The sequence below is a fragment of the Priapulus caudatus genome, unplaced genomic scaffold (assembly GCF_000485595.1).
Source record: "Priapulus caudatus unplaced genomic scaffold, Priapulus_caudatus-5.0.1 Scaffold222, whole genome shotgun sequence".
NCBI classification, from domain to species: domain Eukaryota; kingdom Metazoa; phylum Priapulida; class Priapulimorpha; order Priapulimorphida; family Priapulidae; genus Priapulus; species Priapulus caudatus.
In genome coordinates this window covers 9,423-21,165 of record NW_014577283.1, presented here as the reverse complement: position 1 = coordinate 21,165, position 11,743 = coordinate 9,423, and the positions used below count along the sequence as shown (strand labels likewise).

The 11,743-nt window shown below is 44.1% G+C and overlaps 1 protein-coding gene across 1 annotated transcript in view; it reads left to right on the top strand.

Moving 5' to 3' along the window:
• Positions 1-11,743, top strand: part of LOC106807558 (sonic hedgehog protein A-like) — a 28,378-nt gene that overhangs the window by 8,946 nt on the left and 7,689 nt on the right. The window lies entirely within an intron of this gene.

Below are 11,743 nucleotides of genomic sequence, written 5' to 3'. Positions count from 1 at the left end.
TCTCTAATAATCTCTCTTCTCACACGACACCACCACACAACACATACAAGCACCAACAGCACCCACAGCACAGGCAGCACACACACACACACACCACACGCACCAACAGCACACACCACACAACACACACACACACACACACGCCAGCACACACACACACAGTCACGACACAACAACACCACCACACACACACACACACACACACACACACACACAACACACAACACACACACACAGCACACCACACACACGCGTGGCACTCCCGATGACAACCGCCGCTATTTGACTGGCTAGCACTTACTTACGATTCTTCTGCATATAATAGGCGGATTAGTGCGAAATTAAACTCGATTGTGTAATCGTGGCATAATAAACGGCGGACTTGTCCGGAACGACAACAAACGTGAATCGGTCGGCTTATAATTTTCTGTGTGATTTCGCTCGCGGAGCACTTTTCCGTGTCCGTGAGCATTCGACAAGAGCATATTATGACAGTGTCTTCTTTATAGTCGCGTTCAAAACGTAACGAAGGATTTGGCGCGACGCCATTACAAACACAGCTGGTCGTAATATATATAACCTGCATTACATTACCTGTATGTGATGCCATGGATTTCGCCAACGTGACGCTTAATAATTTGTACTACGCGCACTAATTTAGGCTGGTTCTTCTTTTACGAGCCGAAACTTTGTGCACTTGGCTCGGCGAGACGGGAAGCGTAGCCATATTGTTGTGTTTTGTTGTTCGTTGTTTTTTAGCTTTTCATGTTTCCGTTATAGGCATCAGTGTAGTTCAGACATTAAGTATAGCAATCAGTGTAGTTCGACCATAAGTATTGCTGCAAAAGCTGCGTTCTTATCGTTCATCTAGCTGCGTCACACGACCGTACCATAAAATACAAACTCGTTATTATATTTATATAGTGAATTACATTTCCAGAGATAAATGTAGAAATTGGCATACTGGCTATTATATTTTATATCAGCACAACACAACACCGCCTCAAATTGACACGGGTGACGTTATATGCCGTATTTCACGCTATTCGCTGAAATAAATAAATAATTCAACACATATATGATCCGCATAACTATTCATTAAGAAAGGAAGCAGATAAAAATAAAAAATAAGTGGGTTGTGCGTGGACGCGTAACAGTACCATTAAGTGTGGGCTAAGCTGCTGGGGGCATGCGTATACTGTGTGCCTGAACCTATGCCCTCTGCATGTTAGAGTGTGCGTGCTGCCACATGTATAAATGGGAGGGTTCTAATGTCTAATAGGTGTGTTGTGGTGTGTGTGTCGTGTGTGTGTGTTGTTGTGTGTTGTGTGTTGTGTGTGTGCGCGTGCGTGCGTGCGTGCGTGCGTGGTGCGTGCGTGCGTGTGTGGTGTTGCGGGCGCGCGCTGTGTGTGTGTGCGTGCGGCGTGCATGGTCGTGGCGCGCGCGTGTGTGTGTGTATGTGTGGTGGTGTGTGTGTGTCGCTGTGTGTGTGTGGGTGTTTGTGTGTGTGTGTCGTGGCATGTGTGTGTGTTGTGTGTGTGGTGTGTGTTCTGTGTGTGGGTGTATGTTAATGGTGTGCTGTGTGTCGTGTGTGTGTCTGTGTGTGGTCTTGTGTGTGTGTGTGGTGTGTGGTGTGTGTCTGTGTCTGTGTAGCTGTTATCGTGCAGACGAACGGGCGCGGCAGCGGCATGCCGGTGCAGCCGACTCGCCGGCAGTCACAGCAACGAATCGATTTTCACTTTCGCGGCCGAAAAAAAGGAGTGCGGAAAATCACCCTTCATAGTTATATTTCCATAATTGCAAGAAAGTAGAAAAACTGTTCACAAAACTTCGCAACGGCTTTTGTCGATCGGTCGAAACTCTGCGCTGGCTAGGAGTACTCGAATAATTTATTGCGCAAAAAAATCGGACTGCTATTATTGCTCGTCTGATGCTTGGCAAATCGAGACGGTCGTCGGCGGGTTTGCAATGCGTGCATGCGTGCGACATGCAGCCAGAGGGAAGGAAGGGGGTACCCGAGCACATGACACACCCGGCTACTAAGCTAGACTTCCTTCTTAGCTTTCGTCTGGTTTTGTCTTTTGGTCTCTGGCTTACTAGACTTTCTTCTGGCCTTTCTTCTGGTCTTTCTCTGGGGTTACCTTGGTCTCGGGCTAGCTAGAGTTTGCTTCTGGCTACTATATGACTTTCTTTCTGTTCGTTCCTCTGGTTTTCCTGTTGCGTCTTCCTGGCTGTTATGCTTTCTTCGGAGTATTAGCCTTCTTTCTGGTCTTTCTTTCTGAGTTTCCTCTGATCTTATAAGCTACTAGACTTTCTTCAGCTACTATAGACCCTTCATGGGTCCATGTATTGTATTATGATGAGACTTGTCTCCTAGCCAGGTGACTGATTAGAGTAGTGATATGAGTGCGTGCTCGTAAAGTCTGTTGTTGCATGATGCGGAAGCACCGCGCGCGCCGCATTCCCAACCACCTTTGATCGAAGTGTACAGTACAATGTCTCTCGTCCTGTTGGTAATGAACCATGTAATTTAGTTGCACGTGTACATGATGTGGCCGAGCATTTCATTCGTGTGATTGAGAGCAAGGTATACAGTGTTCCCCGGGTAGCATATATATTCATCGATACAGCATTACTATTGAATTGTTATACGGTTGACATCTTTGACGACGTGTCCACAGTGCAAGTCTTCATGTGACAGACGGTCTGTTTCGTCAGGTCGTCGTGTCGTAGCGAAATTGACGACTGTTTAGATTTGCTAATCGATTTCCACTGAATATGTTTACATACGCAAAATTCAAACTAGAAGAATTGGTGAGAATGTTATCGTTAACACTGTTATAATTATCGTCGCAAACGTGCCAGTGAATATCTTTTAATAGATTGTGTAACAAAAATACGCGCACTCGAGCTGTTATTCAAACTGGGTTACCAGAGATCGTTGGATTGCGCGCCGTGGTCCAAGGAAGTGCAACTCAGCAACCTGAGACGAACATGAAAAGCGTGCAAAGGGTTTAAATCCTTGTTTACGCACCGAATTTCCCCCCGCCTTCTGTTTAAGTCTGCATTATGAGAACTCCAGTGTCAATATTGTTCGCGGGGAATGAATGAGCTGACAGAGCTAAAGACGGAATGAATGTGCCACCGTGACGTTTGTCGCGGTAGTTTTACTAGTCCCGAACTAACAAGCAAGAAGCGGTCTTTGTGGTACGAAACCAGCTGTCATGGACTTAGGATACACGAAATCCTGTGGTTGCATTACAACCGTCACCTACTAGAACAAGGTGGTTAAAATAGATGAACCTACGCGCATAAACGCGCGCGGAACGCTAATGCAACGCGTTACGGTATAAATGACTAACGTGTCCGCGACCAGCGCCTATTTACTCAGCGAGATAATAAATACATATATATATATATATAGATATATATATATTATTATATATCATATATTATAGCATATATATATAGATATTAGATATTATATTAGATACATATATATATATATATATATATATATATATATATGTATATATATTATAGTATAGATATTAGTTATAGATACATAATATATATTATATATATTATATATATATATATATATTATATATAATTATATAATAATAGAGACGCTTGACAATATGCGCATCGACCTAGGGCGCCGTAATATGGCGAGTGGCGATGAATGATGATGATGACGACGCATGACGGATGACGACGATGATGACGACCGTTGACGATGCCCGATGACGGACGATGCGGCAGTGCTAATGATAAGGTGATTATACTGATGATTTGACTTGATAATATCATCGTGTGTTTATTGTATAGATGTTGGAGGTTAAGTCTGCTTGCGAGATTCATAAACACGAAGTCACATCGAAAGTAAAATACCTATAAATTCTGCATAATTTTCTTTAACCCACAATTGCGATGAATCTAAAATTTGGTTGAACTGACGAATTCTTACTACAACGCTATACTAATTTATCGTACACTCGTGACAGCGAGCACCCTAGGTGCCTTAACCCGCACTACCTCGTACTAGCAAGAGTAGATTACAATAACACATCATGATGTGTTATTATCTACTCTTGGTACTAGTTATACGTACAACGAATCACAGCAAGTGCGGTGGTAATGTCAAAAACGAGATATTCCCACAATGCAGTTTATTGAAATTTACATACCATTTATTAAATAAATTATTTCTCTATAATCAGCTTCGCGACATAGAATATACTTTATTAAATGTTACCATAAAAAGGTCGAAAAAAATTTTTATTCGAGCAAGATGACATGACAGCCAGCTGTCGTGTGATCATTCGGATACTGACTTTTTTTTAATTCTTTGAATCATTAAAACTGCCCGCAGCATTGACCGTAGAACGCCACGAACGCACTATATAACCGTACCCGGCTGAACGCACTGGACCCAAGAAACGCGGAGTATAAACTCGTCCCCTTCTCTCCTCCTTGCCTCTCCTCCTCCTCCTTCAAGGTCGCGATTTAGCTTGTTCGATGTTAGCCAAGAATTGTTGCGTGACCACATAGAAAGAAATCAAATAGCGGCGATCTACGGGCTGGACGGGCGTGCACCCCGGACGGATTGCAGCTATATGATGACAATAGCCGTGGCTTGTGGCTGGCCGCCTATAATCTACAGAGACCGCCGCATCCTTTACCTGTTCTAAATGCTAATTGAAAGGAATTCATTGAAGTTTATGTAATATCGCATTATTTCCGTACCCGATAGCCAAATAGGCGATTATGGTTTAAATTCGTTTGGTGTGTCATCATTCAACGCGAAATTTGTCCAGGAAAGATAAATCGCGTCGAAAATTCGGCATATGAATTCATCGAATGAGAACCGATCATCCTTATTCATTTATGAATGATTATTCATTATTATATAATGAATTTATTTATTATTTACATGATATTTATTTATTTTTATTCATTTACTATAATTGAAAAATTCATTTCATGAATTATTATTTTACTTTATGAAGTAGCATGCATCCGCTGCAAAGGTGGCATGCAATTGAGTGAGCGTTCGACCGTGACTAACACACTGCTGGTTATAATCAAATTATATCAGGATGACTACTAAAAAGATCTATTGAATAGATCTAATAAATCTATTATTATTCACTCCTGATTAAATCCTACTCTTCAGAAGGATGATATAGTCATATCCAGGAAGCTGAATAATAATAGATTTGATCTAATAATAATAGTACAGACTATATTATTCACTCTGGTATTTCAACTTCGCTTATTATTCAACTTCCACACAAGGACCATTTAAGATAGAATTTTTAAACTAGTTTATATATGCAAATAAATAAATATAAATAATATATATTATATTACATATATGGCATCACTTCCTCGGCTCGCTGTACTTGTGACCCGTGCCGACCACCCGCAGAACATGCACACTCATTAGCGCCTTCTAGCGTAACAATTACGAAATGGTTGACTATATGAATTAAAGCCCGTAGCGACGCCCCACGACGCGTGGGTGATAACAAGCGATAACGATCTAAAGACTGTTTTCCCGCGGAGCAAGCTCGGCCGTTGTTTCACCTTTGCGTGTCAATTCTTGTATTCATCCGATAAGCGTGGTGTACGTCACGAAGACTCGCGCTTGGCCCGATTTGCCGCCATCCCCTGCCGCCTCTCGCTTGCCGCCCTCGGCCCTGCCGCCCTTGGCCTGCCGCCCTCCGCCTGCCGCCCTCTCGCCTGCCGACACGCGATAGCGACTTGTAAAGCGATGATAGAAAGCAAAACAACATCAAGACACCACTAATCGTACACCCGTGCGCATGAAAACTACTGTAGGTATTATATATATATACTATATTATATATATATATATATATACGGCTTTACGCGCATGCTTATTGCATTCTACCTTGCCTAGCCACACACCACCCCGCGATTTTGGTAGACTAATTAAAAGATTTTATGAAGCAAAAGTAAACAGAGTTAGATGTTTTGACCGCGTTACATGTCTGCGGCTTTCTCTGTTTAGTACAGCTGCCGTCGCTTTGAAGTATGTGTTGTGCACGGTGGTTGTGTGTGTCGTGTTTGTGTCCTGTGTGTGTGTGGATGGGCGCTGTGCCGTGGATGCCTGTGTGTGTGTATGTGATGTGTGTGTGTGTTGTGTGTGTGTGTGTGTGTGTTGTGTGTGTGTGTGTGCGTGTGTGTGTGTATGCCTGCGCTGCGTTGCGATGCGCGGGTGTGTGTTGCACGTACGTATGTACGTGCACGTCTGCGTGCAGCCTCGACATGCCCCGGACAACAACTCTGGTGGTCGTTATTACTCCGCACGGAGTGGAGCGGAGTATGTAACCGTGCTCGTGTGTGTGTTTGTGTGTGCTGTGTGTGTGTGTGTTGTTGTGTGTGTGTGTGTGTGCCAGTCGCGCGCGCGATACGATAGCGCGTCGAGTCAGCGAGCGCGAAGTCAGCAGCAGGCGAGTGAGTCAGACAGCAACTACCAGCGGAGCGGCGAGTCAGCAGCCGCCACCAGCGAGCGGCGAATCAGCAGCCAGCGCAGCATCAGCGCAGCAGCCAGCGAGCGCGAGCAGCTCGTACACATTACATGTTACAAGCTGGGAGGTATTGCACTCTCGTGAGTGCTCTCTGTCTAGTTCTCTCTGCGTCGCTTCCCCGCTTTTCTGAGCTTTCGGCCTATATTACATATATAATATTAAAATCATATATATATAATGATATATATATAATATTTATATGTGGGTGTGTGGTGTGTGTGTGTGTGTGTGTGTGTGCGATGTGCGTGTGCGTGTGCGTGTGCGTTGCGTGCATGTGCGTGTGCGTGTGCTGTGCGTTGTGCGTGTGCGTGTGAGTGCGCGATGCGCGGCGCGAGTGCGCGTGACGTGTGCGGTGTGTGCGCGCGTGTGTATGGGTAGGGTATATATTATATATATATATATATATATATATACTATATAATATATATATACATATATATAGGCATATATATATATTCCTTTAATTAAGCCGCGTCTATGTATGGCATGACGTCTGCAGAACGCATTTCTGCGATGATGGATTTTTCTCGACCCAGACAACAATCGGGTTATCAATTATGAGCACGTGCCACCATAATATATTACATAATGCTGAAAGCCGATCCCGGTCCGCCATCGACGCCTGAACCCTTTGTTACCGGCTCAAGCGCACCTTTGCATCTACAATTTTTTCAATGCTATTTATACTCGGGCATGCCGCATTAGCTCGGGGCTCTTTTAGAGAAGCTGGGGGTTTAAGGGGTAATGTTTAGCTGCAATTATTTCATGAAATGTAGCAAGATATCCCTGCATAAGCTATTTAGAGGGTTCGCCATTATGCGACGAAATATATATTGCTAATTAAGTTGTCGACCCGAATTTTACGTACTTCAAGTGCTAATAAAAGTTGAAGTTTATTTAATATTGTACGCATGAAATGGTTCCGGCAACGGAGTTGTAATAACGTTCTAGTGAAATGATAATAGGAAAAATGATTAGCTTAATAGATGGGGGTATATACCAAGAGTCTCAAAGTAAAAACTCCAGCCCACTCTCAATGCAAAGTCCCAAGCTACGCACTGTTCTACGCACGCTGCAGGGCATATATAGAAAAAACCCTAAAAACACTAAATCTTACCTGTTCTTAGAATCTTTAAAGAGTTAGCAATTCTAGAGAATTCAGAGTACATATGCCCGACTGAATGGATCATGGGAGGCAAGCCGAAACAGATAATGGCTGTTTTGTGTGATCGGTACAAAACATATAATAGCCAATTACTAAAGGTTGGACATTGTACCGCCAAACACCTGACAAAGTGTGCCACGGGCTAGAAAATTACTCATACAGCGGTCTAGTTCTTGAAAAGTTGCTGCATTAAGTCATTCAGAAGCGACAAGAAAGCGTATACATGGTGGATGAAAGGCGGCTGGGTGTTAAGTGAATGTATGCTATTAATGGCGCGCTAACGAAAACTTCACGTAGGGGAAATGAAACAGTTTCCACTGCAGCCGTCAAAGGGAAACTCTTTTTTCAAAGCTGGCAGAACGTGTCGCGACGCGGGATTATACACGCTCGTAATTTTCATCGGGCAAATCAGCTGAGCGTTTCTTTTCGACGCAGGAAAGAGGAAGACTCGAAGTCGTCGTGGCCGTGTCGCTGCGCCGTGCGGTGGTACAGCACACATGCTAGTTATGCTCTATACCTCCCCCGTCGCAGCGCCGTGTATCCTCCCCTCAGAACGCACTCGCGCGTGCGACCAACTAATCGATGACTCCAACTTTTTCGGTACATGGAAATTGATTACAACTTTTGAATTGTCCCGACGAACAACAAAAAAGCGCACAGACTATATCGAATAAACGCGGCTGCTCGTGCTCTCCATTGGCCTGGTTGAAAGCGCGTATGTAGATGTAGATGTAGCTGTAGCTGTAGCTGTAGCTGTAGATGTAGATGTAGATGTAGATGTAGATGTAGATGTAGATGTAGATGTAGATGTAGATGTAGATGTAGATGTAGGTGTAGATGTAGATGTATATGTATATGTATATGTAGACGTAGACGTAGACGTAGACGTAGACGTAGATGTAGATGTAAATGTAGATGTAGATGTAGACGTAGACGTAGATGTAGATGTAGATGTAGATGTAGATGTAGATGTAGATGTAGATGTATAGATGTAGACGTAGACGTAGATGTAGATGTAGATGTAGATGTAGATGTAGATGTAGATGTAGATGTAGATGTAGATGTAGATGTAGATGTAGATGTAGATGTAGATGTAGATGAAGATGTAGATTTAGACGAAACACATTTACGGGAGATTGTTTGCTCAAGGTTATATTTCTGTATTTATGCGCCACTCGGACATTTTAAATAATCTTCTAAAGAGCCACAGAACTCGAGCAGAGATAAATTGGTTAGCACGCACAAATCACGCACGCGTATGCAGACACCAACACAGCCACACACACGCGCACGCGCGCGCGCGCTTGGTGGTTCGTTATTACCTCCGCCACGGAGTGGAGCGGAGGTAATGTAATCGGTCTCGTGTGTGTGTGTGTGTGTGTGTCCAGTCCGCGCGGCGCGATCGATAGCGCGTCGAGTCAGCGAGCGGCGAGTCAGTGTAATAAGGAATAAATCATAGGTTAAAGGAATAACAAATTAGAAGAATTACACGAAAAATGGTCAGTCAAATAGCATGGGACAAAGGCCTTTGTTTAAGGCGAGAGGCCGGACGGGCCCCGCCATCTTGGACGCTCCAGTGGTCACGATGGGACAAAGGCCTTTGTTTAAGGCGAGAGGCCGGACGGGCCCCGCCATCTTGGACGCTCCAGTGGTCACGCGGGCCAGGCTTGACCAATGGGAGAGTAGGGCTTGAGAACGAACGGGGATGAGTATAAAAGCAGGAGGGACGGGACACAGGCGCTCTTACCCGTTCGCTCTCGAATCACGACACGTACGTCACGTATATATACTGTGCTAACATTTAGACTATCTACCGTGCTACCAGTTTCGACTATCTGCTACTATGTAAGTTATCTGTCTATGTCGCGTAACTATCTGTATACGTCGGCTCCGCACCGGAGTACCTATTATATGTGTAGAATTTCGGAATCAGTAAAGATGTGTGTGTTCGTAATACGTATAACCTTTGTTGAGTTTATTATATGATAGTTAACGCGATAACTCCAATAATATTACGCATTAACCCTAGCGATCACGGGGTAACGAACAGCGGTATTACATCAGCAGCAGGCGAGTGAGTCAGCAGCAACCACCAGCGAGCGGCGAGTCAGCAGCCGCCACCAGCGAGCGGCGAGTCAGCAGCAGTGTGTGTGTCTGTGTGGCTGGTAGTGGCAGACGAACGGGCGCGGCAGCGGCTGCGGTGCAGACGACTCGACCGGCAGTCACGCACGAATCGATTTTCACTTTCGCGGCGAAAAAAAGGGCGTGCGGAAAATCACCTTCAAGTTAATTTCGCATAATTGCAGAAAGTAGAAAACTGTTCAACAACGTTCGCCGGCTTTTGTCGATCGGTCGAAACTCGGCGCTGGCTAGAGTACTCGGAATAATTTATTGCGCAAAAAAAATCGAGACTGCTATTATTGCTAGGTCTGCTGCTTGCAAATCGAGCGGTCGTCGGCGGGGGTTGCATGCGTGCATGCGTGCGACATGCACCAAGGGAAGGAAGGGGGTAGCGCGAGCACATTGCACACACGGCTACTACTAGACTCCTTTCTGGTCTTTCGTCTGGTTTTCTTTTGGTCTTCTGGCTACTAGACTTTCTTCTGGCCTTTCTTCTGGTCTTTCTTCTGGGGTTCCTTTGGTCTTCTGGCTACTAGAGTTTCTTCTGGCTACTATAGACTTCTTTCTGGTCGTTCCTCTGGGTTTCCTTTGGTCTTTTGGCTGTTAGGCTTTCTTCTGAGTATTAGCCTTCTTTCTGGTCTTTCTTCTGGGTTTCCTCTGGTCTTATAGCTACTAGACTTTCTTCAGCCTACTATAGATCCTTCATGGGTCGTGTATGTTAATGATGAGACTTGTCTCGTAGCCAGGTGACTGATAGAGTAGTGATCAATGAGTGCGTGCTGTAAACGTCTGTTGTTGGCATGATGCGGGGGGCACGTGCGCGCCGCATCCCAACCACCTTTGATCGAAGCTGTACAGTACAATGTCTCGCGTCGTGTTGGTAATGAACCATGTAATTAGTTGCCACGTGTACATGATGTGCCGAGCATCATCCGTCGTGATTGAGAGCAAGGTAAGAGTAATTTTTCCCCGGGTAGCATCTATATTCATCGATACCAGCATTACTATTGATTGCTATACGTTGACATCTGACGACGTGTCACATGCAGTCTTCAATGTGACAGACGTGCTGTCAGTCAGTCGTGTGTCGTAGACGATTGACGACTGTTTTGATTTGCTAATCGATTCAAGTGAATATGTTTTACAATACGCAAATATTCAACTAGAAGGGAATTGTGAGATATATATATCGTAAACACTATTATATTATCGTCGCAAACGTGCCAGTGAATATCTTTAATGATTGTGTAAACAAAAATACGCGCACTCGAGCCGTATTCAAACTGGTTACCAAGATCTTTGATTTGCGCGCCGTGGTCCAAGGAAGTGCAACTAGCACCGAGACGAACATGCAGGTGCAAAGGGTTAACCCCTTGTTTACCAACCGAATTTCCCCTCGCCTTTGTTTAAGCCTGATTATGGAACTCCAGTGTCAATATTGTTCGCGGGGAATGAATGAGCTTGCGGCTGGCGGTGTGATGCCACGTGAACCGTTGTCGCGTGTTTACTGTCCGACCTACAGCAGCGGGTCTTTTGTGTACGCAACCAGCTGTCATGGGACTTAGGATACACGAAATCTGGGTTCATTACACCGTCACTACTGCGGGTGGTAAATAGTGAACCTACGCTCACACGCGCGCGCGCTACAATGCACGCGGTTATTGTATATTATGGTAAACGTGTGCCGCGCCTATACTCAGCGAGATATATAAATACATATATATATATATATATATATACATATATATATAGATATAGATATATAGATAGATATATAGATAGATATATAGATACATATATATATATACATATATATATATGTGTATCTATATATCTATATATATATATATACATATATATAGATAGATATATAGATACATATATATATATATATATA